This window comes from Carcharodon carcharias, chromosome 9, assembly GCF_017639515.1.
Source record: "Carcharodon carcharias isolate sCarCar2 chromosome 9, sCarCar2.pri, whole genome shotgun sequence".
NCBI lineage: Eukaryota > Metazoa > Chordata > Chondrichthyes > Lamniformes > Lamnidae > Carcharodon > Carcharodon carcharias.
Window position 1 is genome coordinate 79,849,558 of NC_054475.1, and position 19,007 is coordinate 79,868,564.

The 19,007-nt window shown below is 44.8% G+C and overlaps 1 long non-coding RNA gene across 1 annotated transcript in view; it reads right to left on the reverse strand.

Annotated features, from left to right (window-relative positions):
• Nucleotides 1-416: 416 nt before the first annotated feature.
• Nucleotides 417-19,007, reverse strand: part of LOC121281740 — a 180,350-nt gene continuing 161,759 nt past the window's right edge. Inside the window, exon 2 of the long non-coding RNA XR_005943920.1 lies at nt 417-868. This is a non-coding gene — a long non-coding RNA (uncharacterized LOC121281740). The remainder of the gene's footprint in view (nt 869-19,007) is intronic.

Sequence of the window (19,007 nt, forward strand, 5' to 3'; positions counted from 1 at the left end):
ACTGGAAGTAAGGCAGCCAATCTATGCACAGCAAGCTCCCACAAACATATAGTGAGACAAATGACTAGATAATGTTAGTGATATAAAAACCTAACAAGCTGGAAATATCAATCTTTCAACAAAACTCAATCTCATCAGAAAGTTTTGGTGATGTTGCTTGAGGGATGAATATTGAACAGGACACTGCAGAGAAAACCCTTGCTCTTCTTCTGAAAGGGCCATGTGATTGTTTCTATCAGTGGAGGCACGGCCTCTATTTAAGGTTTCATTTGAGAAAACGGCATCTCTGACAGTGCTGCACTCTCTCAGTCGTGTACTGGGTGCTGCACTCACACACTGAGCAGAATTGAATGGAATTGTTACTTAACTATATGGTGGCAATGTGTTGCAAACTAGTAGCAAGATCCAGGGCCAGCTTATTTCAAATGTATCTTTTATTTCATTTTTATATTAAACTTTTTCAGTGAGTTTTTTTAATAGGAAGACAAAAACAATTGCCAATGCATCACCATTACATAGTATAAATCCAGCCATAGTCCATAGCTCAATTATTCAGCATCTCCCACCCTCACCCCCATACCACTAGACCCCTAATCTCCACCTTCCTCCCCATTATTCCGCCCAAAGCTGTGTCAAAAGCAAACAGAGAAAATAAAATCACCAAATACAAGCAGAGAGTGCCTTGAATTTTGAGGGGTCAGTGGGCCAGTGCCTCTCCCCTCAAGGCGCAGTGTTGTGATTATTGATGTGCCAGGCATACATATAAAAAAATGGTCGGCATTGTGGAATGTACAGGCGCAATGAAGCCTTGTCTGCTGCCAATCTCAGGAGGCTGCCCCTGCCGCATTCCTCTTTTCCTGTTCGATTGCTGCAAAGGCAACAGAAATGGCCATTAGCAACATGCTGCTCAAACACCTTAAAGTTTAACATCATAAAGGTGCTAAGTCCTAGTCTAGTACCAAAGGGATAACAATAGAATGTTTGTCCAGTCTTAGTTATAACACATCTTTTAAAAAAGACATGATGTTCAGGGGTGAATAAAAGCAGAAAATGCTGGAAAAGCTCAGCAGGTCTGACAATATCTGTGGAGAGAGAAACAGAGTTAAAGAAATTTTGAGTCCAATTTGACTCTCATTTGGAACTGGGAACTTCGGAACAGCTCTGAAGAAGAGTCATATTGAACTCAAAACGTTAGCTGTTTCTATCTCCACAGATGCTCCTGACCTGCTGAGTTTTTGCAGCGTTTTTTGCTTTTATTTCAGATTCCCAGCATCCACAGCAGTTTGCTTTTAAGAAAGTGTTCAAGGGAATCAAGTAAAATTCAAAACCCCAGACTAAACCAATTCTGATGGAAGCCTGCATAGTTTGTTCTTAAGTATATACGAGGCTCATTCAAAAAAAAAAATCAGTTTTAATTTTATGCACAGTTCCTTCTAAATTTGTGTGGCTAGGATCTGTAACCCAGGAAATCTCAGTCACTTTCTTCTGTGCTTTGATGGATGGCAGTTAGCAGGGCATCTGGCAAATCTCTTGAGCATTCTTAAAATCTCAGCACAGTAACCAGAAGACCATTTGAAATGGAAACCCTGAATGAAAAGAGCAACAATGTGTACATCCACGTACACAAAGGATTGGTTTACCTCGTATTTTGTGAGTTTGAAGAGTTACATTTGAAATGTTTTAATACAGTGGATGGGATTTTCTGGTGCCACCAGTGACGGGCATCGTTACGGGTGGGACAGGAAAATTTAGAGAGCCGCCAAAAGTCAACAATTCTGCCCGCAATGATGCCCGCCACTGGTGGCACTGGAAAATCCCAGAGTCAACCCAAGAATATAGGAACGGGGGAAGCCATTCCAACTTGAAAGCTTCTCAGTCAATCAGATCATGGTCTGACCTGTATATTCACTCCATTTACCTCTCTTTGTTTCATACCTCTGGTATCCTAACAAAAATTTATTAATCTTAGATTTAAAAAAGCAATCGGCAGTACATCCTAGCATGCACTGCCTTTTGAGGGAGTGTGCTAGATTCCCATAATCCATTGTGTGAAAAAGCACTTCCTGTTTTCACTCCTGAACGGGTGAACTCTAATTTGTTCTTGGCTCCTTCTCAAGAGCAAATGATTTATCTGCATCTACCTCTGTCAAAATCCTTTTAACATCTTCAATACTATGATCAGACCACTTTTCCACTTTCCAAATACAAGGGAGTATAAGGCAAGATTATTCAACCTCTTCTCAGAATGTAACTTTTTAGGCCATTATATCATTCTGGTAAACGTGTGTTGTGCCCACTAATATATCATTCCTGAGATATGATACCAGAACTGAACATGATTTCTCCAGATGGAGTCTAATCAGAATTTTTTTTCCCTTGTGAACTCCAATCCTTTGAGATAAAGACCAACATTCTATGAGCCTTTTTGACTGGTTTTGCACCTGCCTGTTAGTTTGAATGCACACTGGAATCTCTTCCAGCCTACACTGTGCTGGCCTCTCAACATTAAGAAAAATTCTAATTTCTCTTTCCCAGCCCCATAAGCTGGTATTTTCCTCTCTGGGCCTAAGTCCCATGGCAGGGGTGGGAAGTTAGAGGGGGAAAACCTGCCAAATCACACAGTGCTAGGCTGATTAATTATGCAGCCTGGCGAACCAAGCAGCAGGACAGGCCCATAGTATCCGGGCACCATATTGAAAAGGTGCCCGGACAGCTATTCATTCATTGCTGTTAGATTTGGAGCAGGATGTGGCTGGCAGGAGCCAACCAGCACCAGCCCCAGGATTCAGCGGTGACTCGCTGGGCACACTTTTGAATCCAGTGGAGGACAGGAGAGAATTCCCTTATCCGAAGGATGGGAGGAGGATGTGTCCCTCCACCTCTGCATGGGAGGAGTGATAAGTGCCAACTCCACACTTAGGAGGACCTCCCTACAGTGCAGGAAAAGGATGAATGACCTTATCTGCACCACCAGGGTAAGTGAACCCTCTGGTCCTCATACTCACCTCTCTGATGGGGACTGGGACATGGGTCTCAATAGCAAGGCACCATCTGTCCTGTCTATGCATAAAAGCAAGGGGCTGGGGTGCAGCCTCACTGCAGTGCATGTAGTCTGCAGGTAGGTAGACGACTGTGAGTCGCTGACCCAGTCACACCATGTTGTCCTTGTCCTTCTAGCTACTGGAGTTTACACTCTGGAGTACCTTGGGGACTAGCAGCAGTCCTTCTTTCACATGGCATAGTCGGTGGGTTGCTGCTGGGGTCTGGCAGCATGAAAACGTCACCTGCATCAGAAATGCTCACAAACCATCTTTTTTCCTCAAGCAGGACAAGTTAGCGCACAACAGGCGTGAGAAAAAGAAGATGGAAAGGGGCATGCCCATTCTCCGTGCCCTCACACAGAATGAAGAGCAGGCTGCCAAGCTGGCAAGAAGGACTGTGACTGTTCCTGTTCCAACGGCAAGGCCAGCCTCCCCCAGCCATCCAGTGAGGAAGCTTAATCTCTGCACTTGGAAACCTAATGATGATGCTCAGTGCAACGTAGGAGGCAGCTATCCAGTCACTCATTCTCTCCTTCTTCCACTATAGGTGCCAGCAGGAAGAGGGTATGGCCATTTCAAACATGTTTCAACACCTTCAAACTTCCACCTATAACCCACACCCAGCCCTCCCCATCACCATTGACCCCACCCCCGCCCCGGTGTACCCTCCCAACCATTCCCCTCCCCCATAACCTTTCAGCCCATCACTGTCACTGTACATCTGCCCTCTCTCCCTGATGAGCCCACCCCTGACATGGACCCCATGCCCACCCTTATCCTGCCCATCTCTAGGGTCCACGTCCATTTCCAAGTCCCGTCCAGCTTTCCTAACCGGCCCATCACCCGCCACCGATGGACCCTCACCCTCCCGCCCTACCGGATCCCACTTGCCCCTTTAACTGTAACCGATCCCTCTTACCACCAGTACCCTCAGTTTGTCCTCCAGGATTCCACAATTGATACACTCTCCATCTGAACCCTTCCCCGATCCCCTCAGTTCCTTGCTGCCCTCCTTCCCCCTCCATTGCTCTCCCATAGCCCTTGAACCGCTCCCCAGTCCCTTCCCCCAACAGCCCCCCACAACAAGGCTGCATGCTTACACCATGTCCACCGCCAACACCACCCCCTCCACAACCCCAGTCACCATGCACCTTGCACATGCTCCTGCCAACCACCTGCTCCAGCCATCCATGCTCCAACTGGTCATCTTGGTAAGTCCTGACATGGGCACCTTACGCTGGCTGGACTGACCATTGGATGGGGGTGGGTACGGGGAAATATTTTGATCGGGTGTTAATTTGAATCCCGCCAATGACATGCTGAATGGCTTCCTGATGGCCTTTAGTGGGATAGGGTGACACATGATTACAGCCCTGGCAGCAAATTCTCATTTCCCACCGTCAGGAAATCAATTTTTCCCCTTGCGCCGTATACTCCGCTCCCGCCCACCAAAAACCCCACTGTAGGCAGGAGCGGATAATTCTGCCCTTAGTATGTGACTTCACACTCCAGCACACTGAATTACATCTGCCACAGTTTGACCCACTCATTCAGGCTGTGTCTGTGCCTTCTTCCTTTCCATGCAATGTACTCTGCCCCCACACCCCGGGGTACCCGCTAACTTGGATATCAACTGTCTATTTTTTCAGGTTATTTCTCTGGTGGAAAGTCAATGCCCCAGTACAGATCCTGGGCAGCATTACTTGTCACAGTCCCTCAATCCGAACATATTCTCACTATCTCAACTAATTTCTGATCTACGTCACAAGTTGGTCGCCTATTCCATGCAATCTCACTTATCAATAATTTCTGGTGCAGAATCTGAGAATATTTGTTCTGGGAGTCCATAGAGGTAATATCCACAGATACTGTGCTATCCAGCATGTTAGTGACATTTTCAAAATGGTCAATAGAATAATCACATATGGCTTACCCTTAATATTTCCATGTTAACTCTCTTTAAGCAATTAATAGCCATCTAAGTGCTCAGACACTCTGGGTGGGATTTTCTGGTCCTGCCAATGGCCAGTTGTGGATTGGGAAATCCTACTCTGTCTCTGATGATAGATCCCAGTTTTGCTTTCTCTTACTCCTCCCTGGCCTTTAATTAATGTTCAACTGAAAGTTATTTGCTTTCTCACTCCTTTTGGAGTATTCCAAAACAAGGCAGAATTCCTAAATTTAAGGAACTTTAGGAAATGATGACAAGTGTATCTGCAATTTTCTTACCTTTTTAAAAAAATATTCTGCGTTGGAAACCATCCAGGGCATAGTAAGCTCCTCCACTTAACTTATTCAAGTCTTACTGGTGAGGCCCATTCTTTCTCACAGCTCTGAAAATGTTTCCTTGTCAAGTATATTTCCAATTTTCTCTTGAAAGTTATTATTGAATAACAGGCTGAATGAGGAGCTAGGTACTAAATTAAAAAACAGAACCTTAAAGGTAATAATCTCTGGATTATTACCCGAGCCACATGCAAATTGCATAGGATAAATAAGATTAGGGAGATGAATGCGTGGCTGAAAGACTGGTGTGGGAGAAATGGGTTCCAGTTCATGGGGCACTGGCATGAGTGCTGGGGAAAGTGGGGGCTGTATCACTGGGACGGTCTACACCTGAAACTGTACTGCGACCACTGTTCTAGCAAGCTACATCACTAGGGAAATAGAGAGGATTTTAAACTAAATAACGGGGGCAAGAGATCAAATTTAGGAAGATGTGGTAAATCAAAGAGTAGAGATGAAAAAAGAGAGAAAGGTATTTCTATGGAAAACAATAAACAGACTATGACAGGAAGGGAGAGAGAGTACAAATTTAAGAATAAATCAGCAGATAAGGCTACAGGTTACAAAAATAATGAAAGGACAAAACTAAAAGATCGGTATCTGAATGCACGTAGCATTTGAAACAAAACAAATGAATTGATGATGCAAATAGAAATAAATAAGGACAATCCGACAGCCATTAGAGAGACAAGGGGCAGAATTCTGAGGTTGGAATGCGAGTGTGAGTGGCAGGCCCGGGAGCGGCCGGGGAACGGACCGCCGACTGTGATCGGCCGTCGGCCACAATTTCATGCTGGCTGGCCAATCAGCATGAAGCATGCACTGAAATGCTCAGCACTGCCGGGGTGGGGGCGGGAGGAGGGCAGGCGCTGATGCAAGCGCGGGCGTGGGCGAGCGCTGAATGAAAGCTCCTTGAAGGCGGAGAGCTGCGTCAGGGCGCTGATGATTTTAAAACCAATAAATAAAGTTTGTAAAATCCAGAAAAAAATGTCCAAGCATCACAATCAGCCACCTGAACATACACATGATAAACATTCTGTCCATACACCTTTTTTTTTCATTTAATAACGGAAACCTCATTCCACCCTTGGATGAGGTTTCATGAAAAATGCAAAGTCCTCTTGGCTGATTCGCCTGTCCGCCAACTGTAAGGTTGGATGGGCCATGAAAAATCAGAGACAGTTACAACTTTAATTGCACTAATTAACATCTTAATTGTTGGTGTGCGCACTTCTGACTTTTTCGTGCACACACCGATGTCAGGACACTCGCCCAACGTCATCTTGCGCGATTTCACATCTGATCGGACCAAAAATTTCTGTCCATGGGTGCAGGATGACATAGGTTGGGTCCTGAATATTGAAGGGTACGTGAAATTTAGGAAGGACTGGAAGCTAAGCCAAGGTGGAGGGGTGGCTCTGTTAATTAATAACAGTGTTAAGAGGGTTGACCTAAGTTTAGGAAACCAGGATATAGATGCAGTTCGGGTAGAAATGAGAAATGATCAGAGCAAGAAGTCACTTGTGGGAGTGGTGTACAGGCCTCCAACAGTACTCACTAGTGGGACGGGTTATAAAGGAAGAAATAATGGGAGCTTGTCAGTAAGGTACAGTGATAATCATAAAAACAAAAAAACTGCGGATGCTGGAAATCCAAAACAAAAACAGAATTACCTGGAAAAACTCAGCAGGTCTGGCAGCATCGGCGGAGAAGAAAAGAGTTGACGTTTCGAGTCCTCATGACCCTTCGACAGAACTTGAGTTCGAGTCCAGGAAAGAGCTGAAATATAAGCTGGTTTAAGGTGTGTGTGTGGGGGGCGGAGAGATAGAGAGACAGAGAGGTGGAGGGGGTTGGTGTGGTTGTAGGGACAAACAAGCAGTGATAGAAGCAGATCATCAAAAGATGTCAACGACAATAGTACAATAGAACACATAGGTGTTAAAGTTAAAGTTGGTGATATTATCTAAACGAATGTGCTAATTAAGAATGGATGGTAGGGCACTCAAGGTATAGCTCTAGTGGGTTTTTTTTTAATAATGGAAATAGGTGGGAAAAGGAAAATCTTTATAATTTATTGGAAAAAAAAAAGAGAGAAGGGGGAAACAGAAAGGGGGTGGGGATGGGGGAGGGAGCTCACGACCTAAAGTTGTTGAATTCAATATTCAGTCCGGAAGGCTGTAAAGTCCCTAGTCGGAAGTTGAGGTGTTGTTCCTCCAGTTTGCGTTGGGCTTCACTGGAACAATGCAGCAAGCCAAGGACAGACATGTGGGCAAGAGAGCAGGGTGGAGTGTTAAAATGGCAAGCGACAGGGAGGTTTGGGTCATTCTTGCGAACAGACCGCAGGTGTTCTGCAAAGCGGTCGCCCAGCTTACGTTTGGTCTCTCCAATGTAGAGGAGACCACATTGGGAGCAACGAATGCAGTAGACTAAGTTGGGGGAAATGCAAGTGAAATGCTGCTTCACTTGAAAGGAGTGTTTGGGTCCTTGGACGGTGAGGAGAGAGGAAGTGAAGGGGCAGGTGTTGCATCTTTTGCGTGGGCATGGGGTTGTGCCATAGGAGGGGGTTGAGGAGTAGGGGGTGATGGAGGAGTGGACCAGGGTGTCCCGGAGGGAGCGATCCCTACGGAATGCCGATAAGGGGGGTGAAGGGAAGATGTGTTTGGTGGTGGCATCATGCTGGAGTTGGCGGAAATGGCGGAGGATGATCCTTTGAATGCGGAGGCTGGTGGGGTGATAAGTGAGGACAAGGGGGATCCTATCATGTTTCTGGGAGGGAGGAGAAGGAGTGAGGGCGGATGCGCGGGAGATGGGCCGGACACAGTTGAGGGCCCTGTCAACAACGTTTCTCGGACTGCTGTTCCCGTCATATTCTGAAATCCACTCTCAGTGCCATGCGCCGCCATATGAACACACTCGACCTCTCCCTCCAGCAGCACCGCCGTACCCTTTTTCAAAGCTGCGCGTGCCCCCAGTTTCATTTTATCCTTCGGCTCATCCGACGCCTCAACAAGAAACTTTTTCTCTTTCTCTCAAGTGCTAAGGAACGCAAGCTCCAACAACTCATCGACACCAACACCCATCTAGGACCCTCCACCCCTGCCTGTCCCTCCGTCCCCACCCCATCTTCCAATCCCAGCCCCAGCCGTGTATTCACTATACCCCCTGACCTTCCCCTCTCCGATGCTGAACGTTCAGTGCTCAGCAAAGGACTTAGTTTCATACCCTTACGCCCTCACCTCAATGAATTTCGGGGTCAGCATGATACTGAACTCTTCTTCCGCCGTCTTCGTCTCCGGGCTCACTTCTTTGGGCAGGAGTCCTCTCCCAGTTCAACGGATCCTTTTACCCATCTCCAATATTCTCCCTCCACCTGGACCCCTCCCTCTGGATTCTTACCTTCTCTCGATCTTTTCATTGAGAACTGTCGGCGCGACATTAGTCGTCTCAATTTCTCTGCTCCTCTCACCCATTCTAACCTGTCTCTCTCTGAACTTACTGCACTCCATTCTCTCAGGTCCAACCCTGACATTGTCATCAAACCCGCTGACAAGGGTGGTGCTGTTGTTGTCTGGCGCACTGACCTCTACCTCGCGGAGGCTGAGCGTCAACTCGCAGACACTTCCTCCTACCTCTCCCTGGACCATGACCCCACCACTGAACATCAAGCCACTGTTTCCAGGACTGTCACTGACCTCATCTCCTCTGGGGATCTCCCTCCCACAGCTTCCAACCTGATAGTCGCCCAACCTCGGACGGCCCGCTTCTATCTCCTACCCAAAATCCACAAACAGAACTGCCCCGGTAGACCGATCGTCTCAGCTTGCTCCTGCCCCACAGAATTCATTTCTCGTTATCTTGACTCCCTTCTCTCTCCCCTTGTCCAGTCCCTTCCCACCTACATCCGTGATTCCTCTGACACCTTACGTCACATCAACAATTTCCAGTTCCCTGGCCCCTACCGCTTCCTCTTCACCATGGACGTCCAATCCCTCTACACCTCCATCCCCCACCAGGATGGTCTGAGGGCCCTTAGCTTCTTCCTCGAACAGAGGCCCGAACAATCCCCATCCACCACTACTCTCCTCCGTCTGGCTGAACTTTTCTCACGCTGAACAATTTCTCCTTCAACTCCTCTCACTTCCTCCAAATAAAAGGTGTGGCTATGGGTACCCGCATGGGCCCCAGCTATGCCTGTCTCTTTATGGGGTATGTGGAACATTCCTTGTTGCAGTCCTACTCCAGCCCCCTTCCACAACTCTTTCTCCGGTACATCGATGATTATTTCGGTGCCGCTTCATGCTCTCGTCAGGACTTGGAAAAATTTATTAATTTTGCTTCCAATCTCCACCCCTCCATCATTTTCACGTGGTCCATCTCTGACACTTCCCTTCCCTTCCTTGACCTCTCTGTCTCAATCTCTGGTGATAGACTGTCCACCAATATCCATTACAAACCCACCGACTCCCACAGCTATCTCGACTACAGCTCCTCACACCCCACTCCCTGTAAGGACTCCATCCCATTCTCTCAGTTCCTTCGCCTCCGTCGCATCTGTTCCGATGATACTACATTCAAAAACAGTTCCTCTGACATGTCCTCCTTCTTCCTTAACCGAGGTTTTCCACCCACGGTCGTTGACAGGGCCCTCAACCGTGTCCGGCCCATCTCCCGCGCATCCGCCCTCACTCCTTCTCCTCCCTCCCAGAAACATGATAGGGTCCCCCTTGTCCTCACTTATCACCCCACCAGCCTCCGCATTCAAAGGATCATCCTCCGCCATTTCCGCCAACTCCAGCATGATGCCACCACCAAACACATCTTCCCTTCACCCCCCTTATCGGCATTCCGTAGGGATCGCTCCCTCCGGGACACCCTGGTCCACTCCTCCATCACCCCCTACTCCTCAACCCCCTCCTATGGCACAACCCCATGCCCGCGCAAAAGATGCAACACCTGCCCCTTCACTTCCTCTCTCCTCACCGTCCAAGGACCCAAACACTCCTTTCAAGTGAAGCAGCATTTCACTTGCATTTCCCCCAACTTAGTCTACTGCATTCGTTGCTCCCAATGTGGTCTCCTCTACATTGGAGAGACCAAACGTAAGCTGGGCGACCGCTTTGCAGAACACCTGCGGTCTGTCCGCAAGAATGACCCAAACCTCCCTGTCGCTTGCCATTTTAACACTCCACCCTGCTCTCTTGCCCACATGTCTGTCCTTGGCTTGCTGCATTGTTCCAGTGAAGCCCAACGCAAACTGGAGGAACAACACCTCATCTTCCGACTAGGGACTTTAAAGCCTTCCGGACTGAATATTGAATTCAACAACTTTAGGTCGTGAGCTCCCTCCCCCATCCCCACCCCCTTTCTGTTTCCCCCTTCTCTTTTTTTTTTCCAATAAATTATAAAGATTTTCCTTTTCCCCCCAATTCCATTATTAAAAAAAAACCCACTAGAGCTATACCTTGAGTGCCCTACCATCCATTCTTAATTAGCACATTCGTTTAGATAATATCACCAACTTTAACTTTAACACCTATGTGTTCTATTGTACTATTGTCGTTGACATCTTTTGATGATCTGCTTCTATCACTGCTTGTTTGTCCCTACAACCACACCAACCCCCTCCACCTCTCTGTCTCTCTATCTCTCCGCCCCCCACACACACACCTTAAACCAGCTTATATTTCAGCTCTTTCCTGGACTCGAACTCAAGTTCTGTCGAAGGGTCATGAGGACTCGAAACGTCAACTCTTTTCTTCTCCGCCGATGCTGCCAGACCTGCTGAGTTTTTCCAGGTAATTCTGTTTTTGTACAGTGATAATCATGGTGATTTTAATCTAGATATAGTGTGGAAAGATCAGATGGGCAAATGTAGGCTAGATGAGGGGTTCACAGAATATTTTTTGTGATAGCTTCTTAGAACAGCATGTTCTGGCACCAACCAGAAAGCAGGCTATACTAGACCTGGTATTGTGCAACAAGATAGGATTAATTAATGACCTCATAGTGAAGGTGCCCTCGGTAGCAGTGATCATAATATGATTGAATTTTACATTCAGTTTGAAGTAGAGAAGAGTGTGCCTAAGCCTAGTATTTTAAACTTAAATAAGAACAATTATGAGGGCATGGAAGCAGAGCCTACTAAAGTGAACTGGCAAATTAGGTTAAGGGATAGGTCAATAGAGGTGCAGTGGCAGACATTTAAGGAGTATTTCAGAATACACAGAACAGATATATTCCAACCAGAAAAAAAAATCCAAGAAGGAGGACCCACCATTCGTGGTTAACTAAAAAAAGTTAGAGAGAGTATCAAACTTTTTTAAAAAAGCATATAATTGCACAAGGATGGGTGGCAGGTCAGAAGACTGGGAAGAATACAGAAAATAGCAAAGGATGACTAAAATATGAATAAGAAAGAAAAAATTAAAGTACGAGAGAAAGCTAGCTAGAAATATAAAGACAGGTAGTAAGAGTTTCTATAGATATTTTAAAAAGGAAACAGTTAACAAAACGTGCTTTGGTCCGAGAGAAAGTAAATCTGGGAATTAGTAAAGGAAAATAAGGCGATGGCAGATGAATTGAACAGGTAATTTGTATCGGTTTTCACAAGTAACATTCCAGAAATAGCTATAAATCAGGAAATGGAAACGAGGGAGGAGCTCAAGAAAATTATAATCACCAGAGAAGTGGTACTGAGCAAATTGTTGGAGCTGCAGGCTGACAAGTCCACGGGTTCTGATGGATTTCATCCTAGGGTCTTTAAAGAAGTGGCTAGTGAGATAGTGCATTAGTTTGAATTTTCTAAAATTAGATTCGGGAAAGGTTTCATTAGATTGAAAAATAGTGAATTCAAAGCCTTTATTGAAAAATGGAGGGAGACAGAAAGCAGCCAACTACAGGCCAGTTAGCTTAATGTCTAATAGGGAAATTGTTAGACACTATTCCTAAAGATGTTATGGCAGGGCACCTGGAAAAATTTAAGGTAATCAGGCAAAGTCAACATGGTTTTGTGAAAGGAAAATCATATTTAACCAATTTTTTTGGGTTATTTGAAGGAGTCACATGTGCTGTGGATAAAAGGGAACTAGTGGATGCACTGTACTTAGATTCCCAGAACGCATTTGATAAAGTGTCACATCAAAGGTTATTGTGGAAAATAAAAGCTCATGGTTTAGGAGGATACCATATTGGCATGGATAGAAGATTGGCAGACTAACCGGAAACAGATGATAGGCTTATATGGGTAATTTTGTGGAGTGGTGTGCCACAGAGATCAGTGCTGGGGCTTAAGCTTTTTATAATCTATATAAATAACTTGGATGATGTGACCAAAGGTTTGGTTGCCAAATTTGCTGATAACATGAAGACAGGTAGGAAAGTAAGTTCTGAAGAGGACAGAAGAAGGCTGTAAAGGACAGAGATAAGTGAGTGGGCAAAGATCTGGTAAATGAAGTACTATGTGGGAAAAAATGAAATTGTCCATTCTGGCAGGAAGAATAAAAAAGTATACTATCTAAACGGTGGAAGATTGCAGAGCTCTGAGGTGCAGAGGGATCTGGGTGTCCTAGTGCATGAATCGAAAAAGGTCCATATGCAGGTACAACAAGTAATTAGGAAAGCTAATAGAATGTTGTCATTTCTTGTGAGGGGAATTGAATACAAAAGTACAGAGGTTATGCTTCAGTTTTACAGGGCTTTGGTGAGACCATATCTGGGGTACTGTGTATTCTATTGGTCTCCTTATTTAAGGAAGGATGTAAATACATTGGAAGCAGTTCAGAGAAGGTTTACTAGACTAATACTAGGAATGGATAGGTTGTCTTATGAGGAAAGGTTGGACAGGCCAGGCTTATATCCACTGGAGTTTAGAAGAGTAAGCAGCAACTTGGTCGAAATGTTTAAGATTCTGGGGTGTCTTGACAGGGTGGATGTGGAGGGGATGTTTCCTCTTGTGGGAGGATCTAGAACTAGGTGTCACTGTTTAAAAATAAAGGGTCACCCATTTAAGACAGAAATTAGGTGATTTTTCTTCTCTCAGAGGGTCGTGAGTCTTTGGAACTCTCTTCCTGAAAAGGTGGTGGAAGCAGAGTCTTTGAATATTTTTAAGGCAGAGCTAAATAGATTCTTGAAAAGCAAGGGGGTGAAAGGTTATTGGGGGTAGATGGGAATGTGGAGTTGAGGTTACAATCAGATCAGCCATGATGTCATTGAATGGTGGAGCAGGCTCAATGGGCCGAGTGGCCTATTTCTGCTCCCAGTTTGTACGTTTGTATGAATCTGTTTCTACCAGCCCATAATACAGTGCATTCCAGAGATGCTCCTCATCTCACCTCTGGGTCTTTTACCAATTACTGTAAAGCTGTGTCCTCTGGTTACTGACCCTCCTGCCCACCAAAATTTCCCCCTATTTACTCTACCAAAACCCTCAATGATTTTGAGCACCTCTATTAAATCTTTCATCAATCTGTCAGCTCTAAGAACAACAACCCCAGCTTCTTCAATCTCTCTCCGTAACTGAAGTCCTGCATCATGATGACCATTCTCGTAAATCTCCTCCGCACCCTCTCAAAGACCTTAACATCCTTCTTAAAATATAATGCATGGAATTGAATACAATTCTCCAAATGATACCTAATCAGTGTTTCATTAAATTTTAGCATAACCCCCTTACTTTATGCCTCTAACAAGCTGTTATTCAACTAACTGCACTTTTAGAATTTGCCTTTCAAGCTTTTCCGAATTGCTGTTAGCCCAATATCAGAGTTTAGGATTTGTGTGTTTGAAACTGGCTAGTTGAATTCAAAAAAGGAATTGCCTGTCCCATGCAAACTGAACCAATCAGAAACAATGGTGACAGGCTCCAACTCATCATGGAAACTTTAAAAGGATAAGAACTGACTTAAAGAAGAGCAAATACCACAGCAAAACTGAGGTGAAAGTCCCTCTACACCCAACAAGATCAATTAACCTGCAACTAAAAGTAAATTATGCTATTCTCAACAATAAATTTTAACGCAGTAACTAAAGGCAGGACTGTCCTATCCTCCATCTACACACAGCATGTGCGTCTCCATATACACAGCATCTACATTAGACATATATAATGGGAGGATAGGGTCCTGTGGGAAACAGTAAAGTGCAGTGAGGAAGCTTGAATTGTACGTACTCTCTTTTGTTGGAAGTGTGTTTTTCTCCTCTGTGTTTGTTTTCTTTAGGCTGCTCCTTTTGAAATTCTTGACTTCTGACATGTCATTTTTCTGACCCTCTTCTGGTTTGTCTGGCATGTCTTGCAGTTCACTAAAAAGAAAACAATTTTCCTGATTTTTTGCGAGAACATTCCCAAGGGAAAAGGCTGAGGGGATGGGAAAATGCCCGAATCAGACAGCAGCTGGGAAACGTTGCAGCAAATACAGGAATAGCTGGCAGTAGAAGAAAGTGAGACAAGGAGAAGAGCGAGCTCTAAAAATAAGGAAAAGATAGGAATGCAGCAAATTGTATTTTCTGGATTATTTTTAGCTTAAGATAATTCCAAGCAAAACAGCAGCTGAGTGACTTGCTCAGCATTAAGCATCAACCATATTGTCTGGCAATGCCAATGGCATTGCTGGAGGTTTGATTGCACAACACTATGACCATATGATCTCAGACCATGTGATACCCAATCGCATGACTGCTACAAGCCCTGTCAAGTCTGGTTGAGGATTTTGGCTGGTGGTTCTTTTTTATTCTTTTGTGGGATGTTGGCATCTTTGACCAGGTCAGCATTTATTGCCCATCCCTAATTATTCCTGAGAAATCACTGGTGACCTCTGCCTTTTTAAACCTCTACAGTACATCTAGTGTAGGCCACACACTGTAGTGATAATGTCACTGGACTAAAAATCCAGTTCACTCTGGGGATGTTGGCTCAAATCCCACCAGGGTATCTGGTGGAATTCAAATTCAGTTTGTTAATTCTTTCAGCTTTTCCCATGATACATGGGGTCACAGGGTGATCATCCTCATGACAACCATCCTTTTATGGATTTGGTGTGTGACTTCACAGCTGGATGCCCTGCCGGTCACTAACCTTCCCCCAAAAATCCTCTTTGCTTTCTCTGTTCAAAGTTAAACAATCACAGCTTCTCCAGTTTATCCACGTAACTGTAACCGTACATTTGATGGAACCAATCTGGTAAACCTTTTCAATATCCTCTCCAAAGCCTTCACAATCTTCAAGTGTGCTGTCCAGTATTGGGCACAGTATTCCAGCTGGGGTCAAACCACTGTTTTTATACACATATAGCATAACTTTTTTAAAAACTCTGCCTCTATTTATAGCACCCTATCTGCATTATTAACCCCTGCCACCGCACACCCCCACCTCTCATCCACCCTTCCTCAACAAAAATCTGAACTCAATGTTTGTCAAACATCATTTGCTTTTAACAAATCTGTGCTGACGCTCCTTTCTTGGTATTTTCTTGTCCAGGTGCCTGTTAACTTTTTCAGAGATCATTGATTCAAATGCTTTTCCTTCCGCCCATTTTAAACTGACTGGCCTGCAATTACCTGGCTTACCTTTCTCCCAGTTTTTGAACAGGGGAATAACACTTGCAATGCTCCAGTCTTCTGGCATCATCCCTGTACCTCAGGGACATTGTGGAAGATGGTGACCAAGCATCTCTGCCATATCTCTTTTACTTTCCTCAGCATCCTTTGATGCATCCTATCAGCTCCTGGTGACATGTTCAATTCAAACACTGTCAGCCTTTGCCTTTGCCTATTTTTATCTCATCTAATGTCTGGACAAACTCCAGTTACCATAGCTCTGGCTAAGACCTCGTCCTTAGTATACACCAATTCATATTTTGTACCTCTGCTGTTCCTGCTGCCTCCATTTTGGCCCTAATTGGCCCCACTCCTCTTGTTAATATGCTCAACAAAGACCTATGGATTCCCTTTTATGTTAGCTACTATTTATTCTCATAGCCCCCCTTATTTTTTCACTTCTCTGGACTTAATACTCAGTCAGATTCTCCTTTATATTATCAGCCAGGCATTTGTCATGCTCCCACTTTTTCTGCTTAATTTTACTCTCTAATTCCTTCTTCATCTATGGACCTCTGGATTTGGTTGCTCTGTCTTTCTTCCTTGTGGCAACATACCTGCACTTAACCAAACCATCTCCCTTTAAAAGGTCACCCATAGCTCCATTACATTTCAGCCTGCCAGTCTTTGACTCCAATTTACCCTGTCCAGATCCCTCCTCAATTCATTGAAATTAACCCTCTCCCAGCTAAGTATGTTTATTCTAGATTGCTTCTTGTATTTTCTCTAAAACTTATCTAATCTTTACATAATTATTCCCAAGGTGCTCCCTCTGCCATTTTTCAATTAACCCATTCATTTCCCAGGACTTGATCCAGCAATGTGTCTCTGCTCATTGAACAGAAAACATACTGATCTAGAAAATTCTCCCGAACACAATTCCTCCCTCTCTCTTTCCTTAACATAATCACTGTCTACATACAATTTTGGGGTAGTTAAAGTAACCTTTTGTCACTACCATGTTTCCTCTGGGTTGCATGAGTTTTCTCTGCAGAACAATGAAGTAGGTGCCTTCGAGGCTGTGCGCAAGCTGTGGTCCCTTTAAGATGTCGGCATGTGTGGCCTCTTGGCAATCTTAAACGGATTTGAGTACAACCAACATAGCAAAGGAGAATTAGAGGGAATATTGATCACTATGCTATACTTCTGCCACTTCAGTAATTTCCCTGCAAATCTGTTCCTCTAGCACCCTCCCATAATTTGGTGGCTAAGTAGTGTAATACTTAGTGTAATAGTTTCTTTATTGTATCTTAACCTAAATGTAACTAGTAATAACCCTATAACTCATCGATATTCACCCTGAAACCATAACCAGAATCCCCCTGCAGTCCACAAGGTGTGGTAGGCCGCTCAGTTGATGCTCTGCCTCTCTCCCTAACTTCTTGGACTTTGCTTTGGACTCTGATTCTGCATGAAGGTGTCATCTCTGAACCAGGAGTCTCAGTCAGAGCTGCCAGGTACTTGAAGTTCACACGAGGCCAGCACAGACTGACCTCGATCAGAATGGGTGGTGAGCTGGGTTTTTGGGGTAGTTCTCATGGGGCAGATCATCCTAAACTCAGCAAAGCACCAACATTTTACAAACCACTCCCTGGGCAGGAGTTATTGAAGGAGTTTTCATATGCTGATAGGATTAACAGCCCAGGATGGAGGCCATTTGGCCCCTGTCATTGTTACTCTCTCCTGTAACCCCATTCTCCCCCTAAGATCTTTAAATATTGTTCCTTTACAAATATTTATCCCATTCCTTTGAAAGTTTGAAGTTTTAGTCTCTACTTCAATGGTCAAAAGTGGTGCAGTATTACACAGTGAAATAGCCCTCACTTCGTGAATCTTCCTCCTGCCTCTTACTTCTTCCAGTGAGAATCCTTGGTTTCTCACTTCTACCTCCCCAGTTACAATAACCTTTCACTATTTACCCACAGTGAAGTCCCAGATTTCACTGACCCTTTACATAAGAACATACAAAATAAGAGCAGGAATGGGCCAATCGGCCCCTCAAGTCTGCTTTGCTACTCAATATGATCAACTCCACTTTGCCTCACTCCCTCTCCATATCTCCTAATTTGTTTGGTGTCCAAATATCTATCAATCTCAGCGTTGAATATACTCATGGTAAGCTGGGCAATGCCAAAGATTCACAACACTTTTTCAGTGAAATAATTTCTTCAGTCAAAAGCAGCTGACTACTTTTCCTTTTCTCAATATAGTCTTTCATGGGATGTGGGCATTACTGGCAAGGCCAGCATTTGTTGCCCATCCCTAATTGCCCTTCAACTGAGTGGTTTGCTCAGCCATTTCAGAGGACAGTTAAGAGTCAACCATATTGCTGTGGGTCTGGAATCACACATAGGCCAGACCAGGTAAGGACAGCAGACTTCCTTCCCTAAATGGGGTCTCAATGAACCAGATAGGCTTTTTCAACAATTAATGATAGTTTCATGGGGTCACTATTACTAAGACTAGTTTTATATTTCTGATTAATTAATTGAATTTAAATTCATCAGCTACCATGTTCAGATTTGAACCCATGTCCCTAAAGCATTAACCTGAAGCTCTAGATTACTAGTCCAGTGATGTCACCACTATGACACCATCTCCTCCTAAGACTGTATCCTTAGTTCTAGATTCTCCAGACAGGCAAGACATCATCTCAGTTTCAACCCTGCCGAACCCCTTCAGAAGTTTCAATGAGATCGCTTCTCATTCTTTTCAACTCCAGTGAGTATAGGCCCAATATCACCTCATTAGAAAACTCTCTCATCGCAGGAATCAATCTAGAGGTTATTCCTCTCTCAGTAATGCCAACACTTCCTTCAATTACTGACTGCTACCTGTTCTGTGAGAAATGGTCTCCACGCTCATCCTATTTCAACCACTCAGGCGAGTCCCAATCCTCTGAAAACCAAACCCCTTCTGCACCACAAATCACCCATTCCCTAATTGGTCACCTTTCCCTCTGAACTTCCATTCCCAGGTTTGGCCTTGAAACGCCTCTCAAGTGCCCTGCTCTCTCCTTGTGGATTCTCTAGTCCCCTGCTGACTGCATTCCTCAGTCCCAGCTCCCTGCAGCCTTGGCTGGGGGATGTC